We start from the raw sequence: 18,021 nt of genomic DNA on the forward strand, positions 1-18,021 counted from the left end.
TTCTGTTAATCAATATTTTAATGTGACTTATCAGAGAGAACAGGGCTTGTTTACTTAAAAGTTCAGCTTTGCATAAAGGCAGAGTGAGCATTTCCTGTAAAGCTAGACTCTAAGGAACTGAACCCAAAAAAGCAGCAAGTCCATGTCATGATCTGTCAGAATTTATTTTTTATATAAATCATATTCACAACACACTTTTTAAGGTAAGAATTTTTCCTCTTGTTTAAGCCTAATAATATATTTTATAAATTAAGGTAGGTTGAAGATAAATAATAAATAATAATAAAATGCTATATATTTTTGTATATTTATTTTGTCATAAGGAAATGCAAATATAATTAAAACAAACATGTAAAAGTGAAATAATTTTGCTCAATATATTTTCATTGGACTATATATCACAAAATGTAGCTTTGTTATTTAAACTGTTCTTAACTGTTCTTATTAAACTAGTTCTTAACTGATAATTTACTTGACTATTGAAAATAGTATAACTTGAAATAAACTAAAGCATAACCGAGTTATATATTTAGCTGGTAAAACAATTAAAGAATTATTCTTTAAAATATACAAAAACGATTTATACTGCAACATAAAAAGCTGTCCAGCCTAGCTAGTCATCAAAAAAAAAAAAAAATACTTGTCAGGTAAATTGGTGGATAGATATTTTTTTTTTAGTTGTAGCTGTACTTTGAAAGGCTCAAGCTTTGTTTTTGGTGAATGCATTTAACAAAAAGTGAGTGAAAACTGCAACCTTTCTCCTGGCTATTGGTTGCAATAGCTTTTTGGTATTGAGTGTGATCAGCTTGGGATGATGTTTGATGGAAATTTGACATTTAGACAGCAAGTGCTTAATTATCCTTTCTTCACCCAAGGGTCATAGTGAAAATTAAGCACTGTATTTATCCAAAGACCTAAGAAGATTAACTCATATTCTAGGATCCCAAATGAAATACCGTAATGCTTTGTATGTAGGTCTATCATTAAAGGACTGGCAGCTTTTACAGTTACTATAGAATGGTGCATTAGAGATTCTAACACTGCTAAAGTGGAGAATTAATTGTTCTATTTGTTTGATGTCTGGCAAATCACAGAATAAACTACTGCAGGTACTACACATGTGAATGATCTACTGAAGCAACAGATTTTAATGCATTTCCCCAATTCCTCAGACCCCTGAAACCATGTGTTGCACAGGTCTTCCATTTAAGAGACTCCAAAACTGGACACAAGTTAGGCCTATGCATTTCAAACTTTAGCCATGGGCTTTGATTTACTAAAACTGGAGAACTCAGAATCTGGTGCAGCTGTGAATGGTAGCCAAACGGCTTATAACTTCCGTTTGTTCAATTAAACTTTGACGAAAAAATGAAAGTGGATTGGTTTCTTGGCAGGGCTACACCAGATGTTGCACTCAACAGTTTTAGTTAATCAACCCCATTTCTACAACTAAACACATTAAAATCATAATGTGTTGTCCACGAATGAGCAAAATGATTTCAGTGAAAATAGTTTTTATGGTATAATTACCAGTTTCACTGTCTGCAAAGGGTTGATAGAGCAGGAGCTCACAGAGCTCCTTGCTTGTAATTGGCTTTAAAAAAAATCAGTTTTTCCTGAAAGGCTCCATGACAGCATACTGTACGTATGGGTAGCCCCACCCTCGCTTCTACCCCATAGGACCCCATTCCCATACATTTTCAGAATGAGCCAGAGGCCACATTCCTTTTTTGTTCTCCTCACTCATAGGACCATTTCGTATAAAGTTTCCTACCTTTTGGAAGATGTGGCGGTTAGGCCTCTTGTGCGGCCACATTACCCTGTACCCGATCTTGTCTGATCTCTGGGGCTAAGCAAGGTCGGGTCTGGTTAGTACTGCCTGGGTAAACCAGGAGCTTTAGGTTTAACGGGACAGAGATATCATCCAGAATCATCGCTGAATAGGTCATTTCAGCTAGTTAATAGGCTTATATATCCTAGGGTTTGATTCCTATGGAAGCAGTGACAACACACCCAACCAGTGTGTAGTCTTCGTGGGTTCCCTGTGCAAGGGTGCCAGGAATATTTGTAGGGGGATGACATGTCTTCCATTAAGGTTTTTTCTAGCTCATTGTGATGTAGATAGCTTCCTTATCCTGTTAGTATCTATCCATAAGGTTTCTGTTGGCTAAGTGCTATTTTGGAAACCTTACTTTTTTCGGCTTTCCACCCTTGTTTTTTGGGCTAGTTAGTTCCCAAAGGTATGCTGCCATGGAACCTTTCAGGAAAACGGAACATTTCCTATCAAATACTTACCACAATTTTCCTTTCCTGATGGGTTCCATGGCAGCAGGAGTTCCCTCCCAGTATCATGGGTAGGCTAGTTACGGAACGCGGCCTCTGGCTCAGTCTGAAAATTGATAGGAGCGGGGTCCTATGGGGTAGGAGCGAGGGCGGGGCTACCCAAACGTATGCTGCCATGGGGCCCATCAGGAAAGGAAAATTACAGTAAATATTTGATAGGAAATTTTCAGTTTTCGTTAGTTGTTCAGAGTGTGTGATATTTTGGCATATCTAAAATGGGTAATGTTATTTTTACTTAGTATTCATGTTATTATTGTTGTTCAATTTCTTGTGTGTTTGATTATTTGGGCCCTGATTATTTAAAGTTTTATTTACATTTATTTCTCTGTGAAAAAAATGTAAATTAATGGGGCTAACGTGATTCATTGGCACAAGAAAAGGCTATGAATAGAAAGAAGCTTTGATAACCCTTAGGAGCCTTCAAAGGCTTCTCTTAAAAGCCACTAAAAAGTTGCCTTGCTTATTGACTTCAATGGATTTTATCAATGTAGCAAAATTTTGCTGAAATCAGATTTTAGCCCAAATTTCTGGAAAACTCTCCAATTTGCTAATCCCTAGCGGTACCTGAAATTGTTTCCTGTGCTAAAATTATAATTAAAAAGGTATTGACATTGGACATTCTACTGACGTCTCCTATTACTTGCAATAGGATTGTTCAAATTTAAAAGATTTCATAAACCTAAAATGAATAAAATAATTGACAATACTTATAAAATAAAATGAAAAATATAAGTGCAGCGCTATTAATCTATCATGTGATATCAAATTATATTCAAATAAATAAGTCTATGTAATAATGTGTTCAATTAAAGTTCGTATGCTGAAACTTTTATTGTGACTTCTCAATTCATATATCATCCACCACTGTGCAAATCGTGTCTTCAGCAGATTATGTGCACACCTTCACCAGCCGTTATACCTGCTCAGAAAGACTCAAAACAATTCCTTCCTTTCTTTCAGCTATGGTCTCTGCTCTCTTCCACATCCGACCAGCTACTCTGTATCCATTTTCCAATCATGTATGAGGTGAGCAGGTATAACGGCTGGTGAAGGTGTGCACATAATCTGTTGAAGACACGATTTGCACAGCGGTGGATGATATATGAATTGAGAAGTCACAATAATTCAACGCAGAAAAGTTTCAGCATATGAACATTAATCGAACACATTATTATATAGATTTATTTATTTGAATATAATTTGATATCACTGGATATTTCACATGATAGATTAATATCGCCGCACTTATATTTTTTCATTTTATTTTATATGTTGTATGGTGAGGTGAATTCACTGGAAGTGTACAGCAGCTGTGGAGTACTAATTAGTATACTTTATAGTTTATTTCTAGCACATAACACTTTAGGTAGGTGACGCTAATTGTCTTTTATACACAAATTTACAATACTGTTTTTACTTTTACCTTGACCAGTGCTAATAGTAACAGACTGAGGAGAACAGCACTAAAAATAATAATATTATTTTTAATAATAATTATTAATTAATAATAATATTCGTTTTACACTTTTACAAAGTTGTTGAATTTCCTGGCTCATTATATCAAATGTAAAAAAGTCTCTCATTTTTAAGAATTAGCAGTAGATTTGATATTGTAGGCCTAACAGTTTACCTGGCTATCAGTGCCATTATTTCTCCCTTTTGTGCTTTTGAAATAATGTAAAGACAGGATATCGCCCCTGGGATGCTAACCACCAAAATGAATATATGTGCAGAGAGGACCCATGGAGAGATACTACTTGTGTGGGCAATGTAAAAGTAGAAGCTTGTTGTTTGAAAACAGTGACTTTCTTTTGAGCACTGAAATTGATTCGTAGGTGGCAAGCAATTGAGAACTTAGTTCCCTAGAATCTCAATGAGGATTTGGCTCTATGTATCATGTTTAAACAAACAATTCCTGTACTCATAAGTTACAAAGTTAGGTTGGTCTTATTTCCATGTTGGTCCCAACATGGGGTATCCCTGCATATGTAATCCTCTTTCAGCCGATGCTAAACCTTCAACTAGTTCTTGGGTTTCATTTATGCAATAGCTGCAAACTGTGCAGAAATACAGTGTGGAGTCAGTGTTGGGAGAGATATGTTCCCTATGTGTCCCATAATCCAATTCCTCTAATTTTGTGGTAAGGAATAGTAATTTGCCCTTAATGTGTCATTTTTGCACAGTCCACCTATTTAACATCTTTTTGAAACACCAACTTTTTGCACGTTTTGGTGTTCCAGGTTAGGAATCTACTTTCCCAAGAAAAGACATCATGTGTGCTGAATGCTGTGGAACCTGGTGCACTGTCCTTTAGCTATTAGGACATTTCACATGACAAGGCAAGCATAGACATATTATCAAAACTGGCGGACAATCCTGCAGAAAGAAATAATTGACAATTATGTAGGAGACATAGGCAGGTAGAATTCCCAAAGACCAAATGTCTTGCTACTGAATTATTCATTGATGTTTAAGGATCCTTACAGATCCATCTGGATTCAATCGTGTTGTCTATGGCTCTTCAGGTGTTTCCTATATACTGCACTTTATTATTTGTCTGTGCCTCCCCTGGTTTTCCTTCTGCTGACTGTTTGCCTCCTGTCTGTCAGCCCTATCTGTGTCTCTGACCTGCTCCGCCCCATTCCCACCTGTCTCACATTCCAGCAGTTCCTGGGGGGTATAAATGTGTGTGCACTGGTAGCAGCCAGTATGGGCATACCCAATTACAATTCCTATCCATGGGTTTGCTTGGTTCTGGTCTAGGTACCACCTGCCTCAGTGTCAGATTTTAGGTTGCTTCTGTCTTTGTGTGGTTTTCCCTGACAGCCATCAGACTGAGTTCTTGTTCTCTGGATTCCCTATGCCTAAATGTCAGTTTATTCAAGCTGTGGTGTAATTATCCCAGTTTGGACCCTTGCATATTGCCTGTGTTTTGGACCTTCTTGGTAAGTCTTATCTAGGGCTATGTTTGCCATGGTAGCTTCCATTCTATTAATTGCTATGCCTTTTCTGTGACCTGCTTACTTTTTACTTACTGCTGTGCTTGTGTATTGTTTGTTTGTGCTACACTACATTTTTTAACTAAGCTCTCACGTCTTAAACCCGTTTTTATACTTCATTCTATCCTTACCAAAGTGTGGACTGTGTGGCGTGTCAGTTGGAGGCACATTGTGGTCAACTGATCCATCTTTCCATAGAGAATTGGTGCTCTCTACCCAGTCTTACTATCCCCTATGTGTGTTTCCCTATTCACCCTTACTGTTTGTAAACTTGAAGGGGAGTGAACATCATAGAATTACCTTTTGAGTTACAGCACATGTAAATGTATTATTTTTCAAATGAATTTAACATGATCTTCTAATAATAATCTTAAATCTGTATTCTGTACTGCCATTATGTATGGGTTTCACTTTGGAAACCAGAACATGATACATGCTGTTTTAAGCTTTTAGCCTGATGGACACCTATTTTATACACTATAACAGCCTTTCTCAACCCACACCATATTTTAGCTGTCTGTACGAGGGGGTGTCTTCCCAATGACCACAAATGCAAGAAGCATTTCTTCCCTCTTATCATCACACTAATGTACAGTGAGCTATAGATAATAATTATTAGAAGGGGTTCCTTGAGACCAGAAATGTATTTCAAGGGTTTCTCCATGTTCAAAGAGTTGAAAAAGGCTGCATTATAAGTTTCTTATATATGATCCATGTTCCATAATATACAGTGTATAAAAGTCACTTCAGTTACAGTCATGTGGGATGATTATATGCAATTTCGAAGTGGGGTCCTTTTAAGAGTTTTGGTACATTATAGCTTATATGTAGCCTTCTGCAAGGCTTTTCTAAGAGTTAACCACATCACAAGATGCCAGCCGCTAAATGGAGTTACAAAGTCTTTCCCTCAAATAATTCCGGAAACTGCCCACCAACAGACCGCAAAGGAATGGTCACTATTGTTTTACCCTTAATAAGTTGCCACCAGAGATTTCCACCAGTGACTCTCCCATCTGCCTCTTTATTATAACTGCATATTCTCAGCCAACCCAGGTATGCATGTTTAACCACTTAAGGACCGGAAGGATTTGCCCCCTTAATGACCAGGCCATTTTTTGCGATACGGCACTGCGTCGCTTTAACTGACAATTGCGCAATCGTGCAAAGCTGTACCCAAACAAAATTGACGTCCTTTTTTTTCCCCAAAAATAGAGATCTCTTTTGGTGGTATTTGATCACCTCTGCGCTATAAAAAAAAAAACAAAGAGCGACAATTTTGAAAAAAAAAAATTTTTTTTTGCTATAATATATATCCAAAAAATATATATAAAAAAACAAATGGGAGGGCTTCCCCAAGGGGGGGTTTTGGCAGCAAGGTAAGTAATTCAATTGGGTAATATATGTAGAAAAATATTTTATTTTGTACATAAGATAATACAATGGCAGTTAAAATATGAGCTCTGGTAGGAGAATAAAAACCATTCCAAATACAAAAAATTGCAAACAAAGGATTATACATGGCATTACATATCAGAATGTCAGTTGTATAAAAACTGACGCATTTCGACACGTGTGATTGGGGTCTTCTTCAGAGGATTAGTTTGCTGTAAAAGATATTATAGGTACACATGTCAGATTTTAACAGTATGTAATGCCATGTATAATCCTTTGTTTGCAATTTTTGTATTTGGAATGGTTTTTATTCTCATACCAGAGCTCATATTTTAACTGCCGTGGTATTATCTTAAAATAAAACTCAAATAAATATATCTCAAAATAAAATATTTTTCTACATATATTACCCAATTGAATTACTTACCTTGCTGCCAGAAAACCCCCCTTGGGGGAGCCCTCCCATTTTGTACTACTTGGGGTGTGCAGTACTAGTACCTCTCTTTATATGTGTTTTCCTATGTAACAAATGTATTCATCAGTTTAGGTCGATATATGCCCTTCTACATATTTTTGGTAAAAAAAAATCGCATAAGGCGTATATTGATTAGTTTGCACAAAAGTTATCACGTCTACAAACTATGGGATAGATTTAGAGACTTTTTTTAATTGTTTTTACTAGTAATGGTGGTGATTTGCGATTTTTAGCAGGACTGCGACATTGCAGTGGACAAATCTGACACCAAATTACACTTTTTTGGGACCGGTGACATTATTACATGGATCGGTGCTATAAAAATGCACTGAGCAATCGTAAAAATGACACTGGCAGGGAAAGGGTTAAAACTAGGGGGTGATCAAGGGGTTAACTGTGTTCCCTGGGTGTGTTCTAACTGGGGGGGGGGGGGATGGGCTGCCTGGGACATAACAGAGATCACTGTTCCCCATTCTGCCTCTGTATTAGGCGATCGCGGGCCGCCAGCGGACATCGAGTCCGCCCGAACCGCGGGCACGCTCGTGCAGCGGGCACGAGAGTGCGCCGCCGGTGCCCGCCCACAACTTTGCCTGCCCAAGCCGCCGTACAATGACAGCAATTCGCACAGGGGAGCCACCTGCCACAGTATAACTGCGGTGGCTGGTCCTTAAGCGGTTAATGGAGCCAGTGCAGACAACAAAGCCTAATGGTGGCCGCATTGTGCCTGTATGTTGATCAAGCCACTTATTTCTATGGTCAGCCGTAAAATAAACATTTATACCTTTATACTGTCCATTCCTTATGGACAATAGCAACAATGTTAATCCATAACAGCGGAAAACTACAATTTTCTTAAAAGTTTTTCATGTGTCATCATTTTATTTTCATTGTGGATAGCGTAAGGATGCATTAAAATGTCTTTTTTTTTTACCATTTGAGTCCAATTGGGGAAATGTCCTTTAGGCACAAGGAAGTAAAGCCGCGTACACACAGGCGGACTCTTTGACCGGACTGGTCCGAAGGACTTTCCGACTGACTTTTTAATGAACGGACTTGCCTACACACAATCACACCAAAGTCCGATGGATTCGTACGTGATGACGTACACCGGACTAAAATAAGGAAGTTGATAGCCAGTAGCCAATAGCTGCCCTAGCGTCGTTTTTTGTCCGTCGGACTAGCATACAGACGAGCGGATTTCTGAGTCCGGCGGAGTTACGATGTAAAGATTTGAAGCATGTTCCAAATGTAAAGTCCGTCAGATTTGGAAAATCTGGAAAATCTGGAAAAGTCTGCTGAAGGTACGATGAAGCCCACACACGATCGGATTGTTCGCCGAACTCAGTCCATCGGACTAGTCCGGTCGAAAAGTCCAACCGTGTGTAGTGTGTACGTTGCATAAGAGGAAATCCTACCATGGGGGTAATGCCATCTTAGACAGTTGTCACCAGAACAAATGATTCCCCTCCATTCCTTTTCTGGTGACTACTTACATTTTTGGATTTCCCTATCACTGCCAATCCTGGTGACAAATTCAGAGGGTGAATCTCTTTAACAGGGACAGCAATAGAAACTTGATAAAGATTCTAACTCTTCCTTGTTATATGCAAAAGTAAAAAAAAAAAAAAAAAGGCTTTGGGTAGGTATGGAGTTTATGGGGTTGATTCATTGAAGTGAAGAATGCAAAATCTGGTGCAGCTGTGCATGGTAGCCAATCAGCTTCTAACTTCAGATTGTTCAATTAAGCTTTGACAAATAAAGCTGGAAGTTGATTGGTTTCTATACAGAACTGCACCAGATTTTACACTCTCTGGTTTTAGTAAAACAGCCCCGTTTAGGACAATGTAAGGGATAAAGATAATACGTAAATCACTTGCGCAAAAGTTTTCAAAAATAAAAAAGGAAGAAACTGGGTTGCTAAAGGATAATACTGAATATTCAGGGTGATATGCAGACTTGGTAGTTTTTTAATATGTGAAGTCTTATGATATACTGTATGTATCTTGGATATGTACAGTATATGGGGAGTTTTTGATGAATAGCATATGCCAATTTGTGGTTTTAAGCTGAGTTAAGAATAAAGTAATATATATATCTTTTCAAAATATTGTGGTTAAGTCCCCATATTGCACAAAAAGTCAGAATTTTGTTATTGTCCTAAAAATATATAAATATACTCTAAATGCCTCAAATAGTTACCTAAAACAATGTTTGCCTGGTGATTGGCTCTAATATCTATATATACCGTATTTATCGGCGTATAACACTCACCCCAAGTTTAGGAGGGAATTTTAAGGAAAAAAACTTTTAGGAGGAAAGTTTTAGGAAAAAAACTTACATTTAAATGCCCATCAATGCAGCCTCATCAGTGTCCATCTGCAGCCTTGTCAGTGTCCATCTGTAGTGTTGTCCCTGATTGCAGCCTTGTCCCCCATTGCAGCCTTGTCCCCCATTGCAGCCTTGTCCCCCATTGCAGCCTTCTCCCCCATTGCAGCCTTGTCCCCCATTGCAGCCTTGTTAGTGTCCATCTGTAGTCTTGCCCTGTGTCGTTTGCATCTTTGAAAATGGCGCCGCCATTCTCGGCAGCTCTCGGCCATTCTCGGCGGCTCTCGGCCGCTTTCGGCCATTCTCGGCGGCTCTAGACCGCACTCGGCTTTCAGGGGCTCCCATGGGACTGCAAGAGGCGCCGAGAATGGCTGAAAGCGTCCGAAAGCCGTCGAGAATGGCCGAGAGCCGCCGAGAATTGCCCAAAGCGGCCAAGAGCCGCCGAGAATGGCCGAAGGCGGGCGAGAGCTGCCGAGAATGGCCGAAAGTCGATGAGAGCGGCCGAAAAGCTCACAATCGGCGGGGGATCGGCGTATAACACGCACCCATGATTTTCCCCTGATTTTCAGGGGAAAAAAGTGCTTGTTATACGCCGATAAATAAATATTTATTAATTAAATTGCTTACACAAGCTAAACAGTTTTATGTGTCTTTAAGAGCATTTTCTTCAAAATTAAGCTTTATTCTTTAAATCAGACTTATACATTTGAGGGATATTCGCCAAATGATTTGCATTTAAAGTAGACGTAAACTCTAAATCACTCTGTATTATAAACAGTGGACCATGCTTGTGTAATGTGTATTGAATCAACCACTTGTATTCTCTATTGGGAGAGCGTATGACAGAATGACAATGCAGGAGCAGAGTTGGGAGATGGGGCAGAGTGTTGTCACCCTATAACAGGAAATACCTACCTGTGTATTTTTTGAATGAATGCTGCAGATTTAAAATTACTTTTGCAAATACTTTAAGCTTTCATTTGATTTTAATGCTTGAGTTTAAATATACTTTAAAACACACACTTACTAATGGATGTGCCATGGATTAGGCAAATATAGCTGTACATTTTATCCAGTCTGCAATTCTCCTTTAAACTCTGTCTTATGCCTGATGCAGGGCGTTAGATAGAAAGACTCTTATTTTCTGTACATAGCGCTCTCAGTTTGCTCCTCTGCGGCAGAGCAGAGCTGCCAATCACAGAGCTGCTGTTGACATCTGCGCCTTCTGCCAGTAACAGCCTGTACCTGCTGGGATACCAGGCTTGTTGTGTCTTCATCAAAGCTGAAACCTTGTTTCTGCATCTGACAAGCTATTCAGAAATACATCGCATGGGGTTTACCATTGTCATAGCATTTATTTTTCATTAGCTTTTTGCCACAATTTTATGCGTCATGTGAGTTGGAGAGAATCTGTAATTGTTTATACCACAATTTAAGGTTTGGTTAACAATAACTATTAATATTAAAAAATAGTTTTGCTTTAGTTTTTTTATATATATATATATATATATATATATATATATATATATATATATATATATATATATATATATATATATATATAATATTTATTATAAACATTTATTATTATGTAATATTTTATATATATATATATATATATATATATATATATATATATATATATACAGTGCCTTGAAAAAAGTATTCATACCCCTTGAAATTTTCCACATTTTGTCATGTTACAACCAAAAATGTAAATGTATTTTATTGTGATTTTATGTAATAGACCAACACAAAGTGGCACATAATTGTGAAGTGGAGGGAAAATGATAAATGGTTTTCAACATTTTATACAAATAAATATGTGAAAAGTGGGGCATGCATTTGTATTCAGCCCCCTTTACTCTGATACCCCGAACTAAAATCTAGTGCAACCAATTGACTTCAGAAGTCACCTAATTAGTAAATAGAGTCCACCTGTGTGTAATTTAATCTCAGTATAAATACAGCTGTTCTGTGAAGCCCTCAAAGGTTTCTTAGAGAACCTTAGTGAACAAACCGCATCATGAAGGCCAAGCAACACACCAGACAGGTCACTGATGAAGTTGTGGAAAAGTTTAAAGCAGGGTTAGGTTATGAAAAAATATCCCAAGCTTTGAACATCTTGCAAAGCACTGTTCAATCCATCATCCGAAAATGAAAAGAGTATGGCACAACTGCAAACCTACCAAGACATGGCCGTCCACCTAAACTGATCGGCCGGCCAAGCAGAGCATTAATCAGAGAAGCAGCGAAGAGACCCATGGTAACTCTGGAGGAGCTGCAGAGATCCACAGCTCAGGTGGGAGAATCTGTCCACAGGACAACTATTAGTCATACACTCCACAAATTTGGCCTTTATGGAAGAGTGGCAAGAAGAAAGTCATTGTTGAAAGAAAGCCAGAAGAAATCCTGTTTGCAGTTTGCGAGAAGCCATGTGGAGGACACAGCATACATGTAGAAGAAGGTGCTCTGGACAGATGAGACCAAAATTGAACTTTTTGGCCTGAAAACAAAACGCTATGTGTGGCGGAACACTAACACTGCAAGGGGCAGCCCGTCCATTAAGGGCACACGGGTGCCGCCTCACACGTCCATTTTTTTTGAAGCACCTGATTAGAGCCCAAGGTTCTAATAGACTTCAAAATAGGGTGGGTCCGGACCTAGAGCATTGCGCTTGGAGCCCACCCAGGTGTGTTGAAAACCGAAACATATATATATATATATATATATATATATATATATATATATATATATATATATAAAATATGTATTTTTTATATCTAGTGTATGACAGGATGACAGCCCATCTTTCTTCAAGTGCCTCCTTATTGTGCCTCTTGAAACAGAATGCTTTCAGAAATAGAAATGTTAATAGTTTATTTTTCTCAATTAACAAAATAAAAGTAAATGAACACAAGCGTAATCCATATCAAATCAATATTTGGTGTGACCACCCTTTGCCTTCAAAACAGCATCAGTTCTTCTAGGTAAACTTGTTCACAGTTTTTGAAGGAACTCGGCAGGTAGGTTGTTCCAAACATCTTGGAGAACTAACCACAGATCTTCTATGGATGTAGGCTGCCTCAAATCTTTCTGTCTCTTCATGTAATCCCAGACAGACACCATGATGTTGAAATCAGGGCTCTGTGGGGGCCAAACCATCACTTTAAGGACTCCTTGTTCTTCTTTCTACTGAAGATAGTTTTTAATGACATTGGCTGTATCTGTGGGGTCCTTGTCCTGCTGCAGAATAAAAACTTGCAAGAAACCTCCACCATGCTTCACTATTGCCTACAGACCCTCATTATTGTATCACTCTTCTGCTCTTTGGCAAAAAAAACTGCCTTCTACTACTGCCAAATATTTTAAATGTTGACTCATCGGTCCAGAGCATCTGCTGCCATTTTTTGCACCCCAGTTCCTATCTTTTCCTGCATAGTTGAGTCACTTAGCCTTGTTTTCATGTCTGAGGTATGGCTTTTTGGTTGCAATTCTTCCATGAAGACCACTTCTGGCCAGACTTCTCTGTACAGTAGATGGGTCCCACTGGTTTCCACTAGTTCTGTGCTGATGGCACTGCTGTACATCTTCTGATGCTGAAGGGATGTAAGCATGATGTGTCTTTCATCTGCTGCATTAGGTTTCCTTGGCCGACCACTGCGTCTACAGTCCTCAGTGTTGCCCGTTTCTTTGTGCTGCTTCAAAAGAGCTTAAATAGCACATCTTGAAAGCCCAGTCTTCCACAGCCTCACCTTAGTAGTAGAGTTTGGCTGTTCCTTACCCAGTTTTAAGCCTCCTACACAGCTGTTTCTGTTTCAGTTAATGATTGTGTTTTACACACAAAATCGATGATCATTAGCACCTACTTCGTATAATTGGTTATTCATACGCCTGACTCTAATCCTAAAAAAAAATCACTGACTTTGTGCAAGTGTACAAAGTGTGCAAGTGTAGGAACGGATGCTGGTTTAAAGCCAAAAGGGTAGTCATACCACATATTTAATTAACTAATAACAATGGCAGGGTTCTATTCCCACTAATACCAACAACGGAGCACTTTTCCTCATACTAATACCAATGATGGGGCACTATTCCTCCCATTACTACCTATACTGGGGCACTATTTCTCCCACTAATACCAATGACGGGGAACTTTTCCTCCCATGAATACCAATGATGGAGCATCATTCCTTCCACTAATGCCAATGACAGGGTTCTATTCCTCCCACTTATTCCAATGATGGAACACTATTCCTCCCAGTAATACCCATGATGGGGTGCTATTCCTCCCACCAATACCGATGATGGGGTACTATTCCTCTTAGAAATACCAATGATGGGGCACTATTCCTCCCACTAATACCAATGATGGGGTAATATTCCTTCCAGTAATACTAATGATGGGCTAATATTTCTTATCCTACTGGCCACAGGTGTCTTTTAATTTTTTTATTCCCACTGACCAGCAAGCCTGAGGCATTTTCTACTCCCATTGGAGACAGTCTGCCTCCCCCAAAGTCTGAAGGACAGTAAATCCTTTGTTTAGAAAGTTTAATCTAGATAGACAGACCAATAGATGGAAATGCACAGAGTAATATTGTTGCTTGCTATGGGTAATTACAGGCTTTGCATGTACCCCAGCATAACTCTAATATGTTTTCTCTTTTTTTTTTATTGCAGGCTAAAGCCGTGGATGAATCTTCTTGATGGACCAGTGGATATGACTGCCTGTGCACCTGAGACCTCCAAAGGACACATCTTGCTGCAGCAGCTGTGGAGTGTGACAATGGTGTTTGTGTCAAAGCTATCAAACGCCATTATCACACTAATTAGCTACTGTTAGGCCATACTTATGATACCAATACACTCTTTTATTAAAAACATATATTATTATATTGTGCTGTACAATTCCATTAATCTCTGTTAAGAATGTAATTAAAAAGTTATCTCCCAAGTTTCCTAACTATATTAAAGTGTCAACACTGCACTGAAAACATGTACACCTATAAATTGTAGATGTGTCTGATTGTCTGTAAGTCGTTCATATAGATCATAGGCAGTATTATGCCTTTGCCTTAGGGTTACTATTATAATGGCTTAGCTGGTAAAATCAAACTTATAGACAATCTTAATATTGTAACCCTGTAAGGTAAAATCATTCTTTAACAGCACATTGTCAAACACGTGGAAATGAGTCTATAGCTCCACCTGTTGGTTGGATAAATAAAAATACAGAATCTATCTATCTATCTATCTATCTATCTATCTATCTATCTATCTATCTATCTATCTATCTATCTATCTATCTATCTATCTATCTATCTATCTATCTATCTATCTATCTATCTATCTAGATATAAATATAGATCTATATCTATATATATATATATATATATATATATATATATATATATATATATATATATATATTTTTTTTTTTTTTTTCAAATGTAATTTCTAGCCCGCATTAGGATAAATGAAATGTGTCCCCTTTTTAGAAAAACCTGAATATGTGACACATTTATAACCTTTTTTTTTTCTGGTGAAGTGAACTTGTTAGTACAAGATCCCTTACACCTAAAATCATACCTGCTAACAGAAGAGTGAATATGCTGACCGTTTCAGTGGCCCTTGCTTTAAAAGGCTGCCACTTCACTGCTTCCTGGCAGCTACCAGTATTCCACGCTTCTAGGTGTGTAGAATGCCTGCTCTCCTGTCATATGCTGTGGTTTTCCGGGATGTTATGTTACTGCAGAATGTATTAGGAAAGACCTCTGCTTGCAGCAGGGGAACAAGATATTCAACACATCTGACCGGCTGATACTTGCAGTGGCCAGGGAGAAACAAAGACTAGGTGCCAAATTTTATTCATCATGGCTAGGGCTAGAAATAACATTTGAAAACAATTTGTATTTTTATATCCAACCAATAAGTGGAGCTGTAGACACATTTTCACATGTTTGCCAGTCTATATAAACATACCCACAGTACCACTTAATCCAACATTGATCTGTTATGATCCATCACAACAAGCTGGGTTCCATGCTGCCATCTCATTAGAAGAGACGCTTGAGAGGGGATATGATTTCGATATACAAATACCGTACTGGTGACCCCACAATAGGGATAAAACTTTTTCGCAGAAGGGAGTTTAACAAGACTCGTGGCCACTCATTAAAATTAGAAGAAAAGAGATTTAACCTTAAACTACGTAGAGGGTTCTTTACTGTAAGAGCAGCAAGGATGTGGAATTCCCTTCCACAGGCGGTGGTCTCAGCGGGGAGCATTAATAGTTTCATGAAACTATTAGATAAGCACCTGAATGACCGCAACATACAGGGATATACAATGTAATACTGACATATAATCACACACATGGGTTGGACTTGATGGACTTGTGTCTTTTTTCAACCTCACCTACTATGTAACTATGTAACTATCTCCCCTCCCCTTGTCACCAAGAGTTTAATTTCTCTTCTAGTTTAGACAGCAGCCCATGATGACATGCCACCAGATTTGCACTTTTCTGGTCACTGGGTGCAAGGGGATGCTCCTTGGAGTCCTGAGTTATCTGATGTGCATATCCTAGGAGGCACCAGTAGCAGAATACAAGTCATTTTTACCTAAGCAAGAATGGAGGCAGTGGGCTGAATTGAATTTATCATGATCACGGCTAGAAATCACAATTGGTCTCCCACTTATTTTTATCAGATACCTTTCACACCTTTTCTAAATTTTCGTAGGGACTTTAAAGTGATTGTAAAGTCTCGTTTTTTTTCTTTAAAAATAATAAACATGTTATACTTACCTGCCCTGTGCAGTGGCTTTGAACAGAGCAAACCAGTCCCTCTTTGGTGCTCCTGGCCCCTCCCTCCTGTTGCGTGCCCCCACAGCAAGCAGCTTGCTATGGGGGCACCAGAGCCGTAGCTCTGTGTGTCTGTTCAGACACGGAGCTGTGACCCGGCCCTGCCCCTTCTCTCTCCTGATTGGCTAACTGACTTTGACAGCAATGGGAGCCAATGGCGCCGCTGCTGTGTCTCAGCCAATCAGGAGGGAGAGTCCCGGACGGCCATGGAGATGGAGCTCAGGTAAGTATTAGGGAGGCTGCTGCACACAGAAGGTTTTTTATCTTTCTCTTTAACGCATTGAATGCATTAAAGTGTTTCTTAAGTCTACATTAACACTCACTGCCAGCCCCTCTATTAAAGGCAGGCATACCACACTATGTAAGTCATTTCTAAAAACGAGGCTTGTAAATACCTATTTAGAGCTATCTTCAGGCCGGTCACATGACTCACAGCTGCTTTACAGCTCCGATGGATGGCTTCTGCAGGAGGTGCTGAGATCTCCCTCTGACATCAGCCAGGCCGCTCAGCCGCCCCTCCCTCAGAAGCCCTGTCTCGGAGCTGTAAAGTGGCCGCGAGTCACGTGACCAGCTTGAAGATACCTCTAAATAGGTATTTACAAGCCTTGTTTTTAGAGAAAACGTACACAGTGTAGTATGCCTGCCCATAATAGAGGGGCTGCCAATGCCCATTGTCATTTTTTTTAAATTTTAACAATAGCGGCGAGGGGGCGGAGACACGGAGCTGACAGGCCGGGAGGAGGGGGTGAGGGGGAGAGAGGGGAGCAGAGAGGACAGCTGTGGATGATGAAGGGATGTACACTGATCACATTGGTCAGGGCTCAGCAGCCCTGGTTATCGTGGTCAGCACAGGGAGGGGGATACAGGAAGTGGCAGGATCAGGGAGGTTTTTTTTACAGTTTAGAGGGGGGCAGATTACACAGCACAAACAGTGTGCTGTTTAATCTGCTTTAAGGGACCAGGATCTGCATTTTTTTTTGGGGGGGGGGGCTTAACAAACACTTTAAGATTAAAAAAAACCTTCTGCCTTTACAACTCCGTTAATCTCCCCTCCACAGCTTATTTCCACTATCTGCAATTACGACATACAGCTGCGGCTCAATTTGGCCTGCGTAATATTTCTATACAGCCCTCCCCTTTGGAACGCCTCTTATATGACCCTTCTTATGCGAAACTTATTTCTAATTCTTACTCTTCCTTACTTCACTCTAAAACTGATAGACTTAATCTCATTGGATCCAGACGGCGCTCAGACATACCAGAACTTACAGAGTAGGTCTGGCAGGAAATTCTTCCACTACAAGTCTCCACGGTCATCTCCTCAAGGGTGATATCTGTGGTTATTTCCTCAAGGTTATCCAGACCAAGTTTCTCTACAGGTTCTATTATACTCCTAGTCTTCTTTTCTGTTTGAATAGGCTGCCCTCTGCTGTTTGTTCAAGATGCTGCTCAGCAGATGGCACGTTATATTATATGGTATGTGAATGGCCACCTATCAGAGCGGTTTGGTCTGAAGTCACTAACATTAACTCAATTACTCAAATACCCATTATTTGTAACCCTTTAACCGGTTCCCGACCAGCAGCCACAGTTTTAAAGAAACAACGTTACCTTACGTT

General features: G+C 39.3%; 1 long non-coding RNA gene across 1 annotated transcript; it reads left to right on the forward strand.

The window, feature by feature from the left end:
• Positions 1 to 209: 209 nt before the first annotated feature.
• LOC141132284 (uncharacterized) lies at positions 210 to 14,531 on the forward strand. The gene is made up of 2 exons (XR_012242877.1): positions 210 to 5,288; positions 14,218 to 14,531. It is a non-coding gene; the product is annotated as an uncharacterized lncRNA (long non-coding RNA).
• Positions 14,532 to 18,021: the final 3,490 nt, after the last annotated feature.

This window comes from Aquarana catesbeiana, linkage group LG01 (assembly GCF_042186555.1).
Source record: "Aquarana catesbeiana isolate 2022-GZ linkage group LG01, ASM4218655v1, whole genome shotgun sequence".
In the NCBI taxonomy this organism is placed as follows: Eukaryota; Metazoa; Chordata; class Amphibia; order Anura; family Ranidae; genus Aquarana; species Aquarana catesbeiana.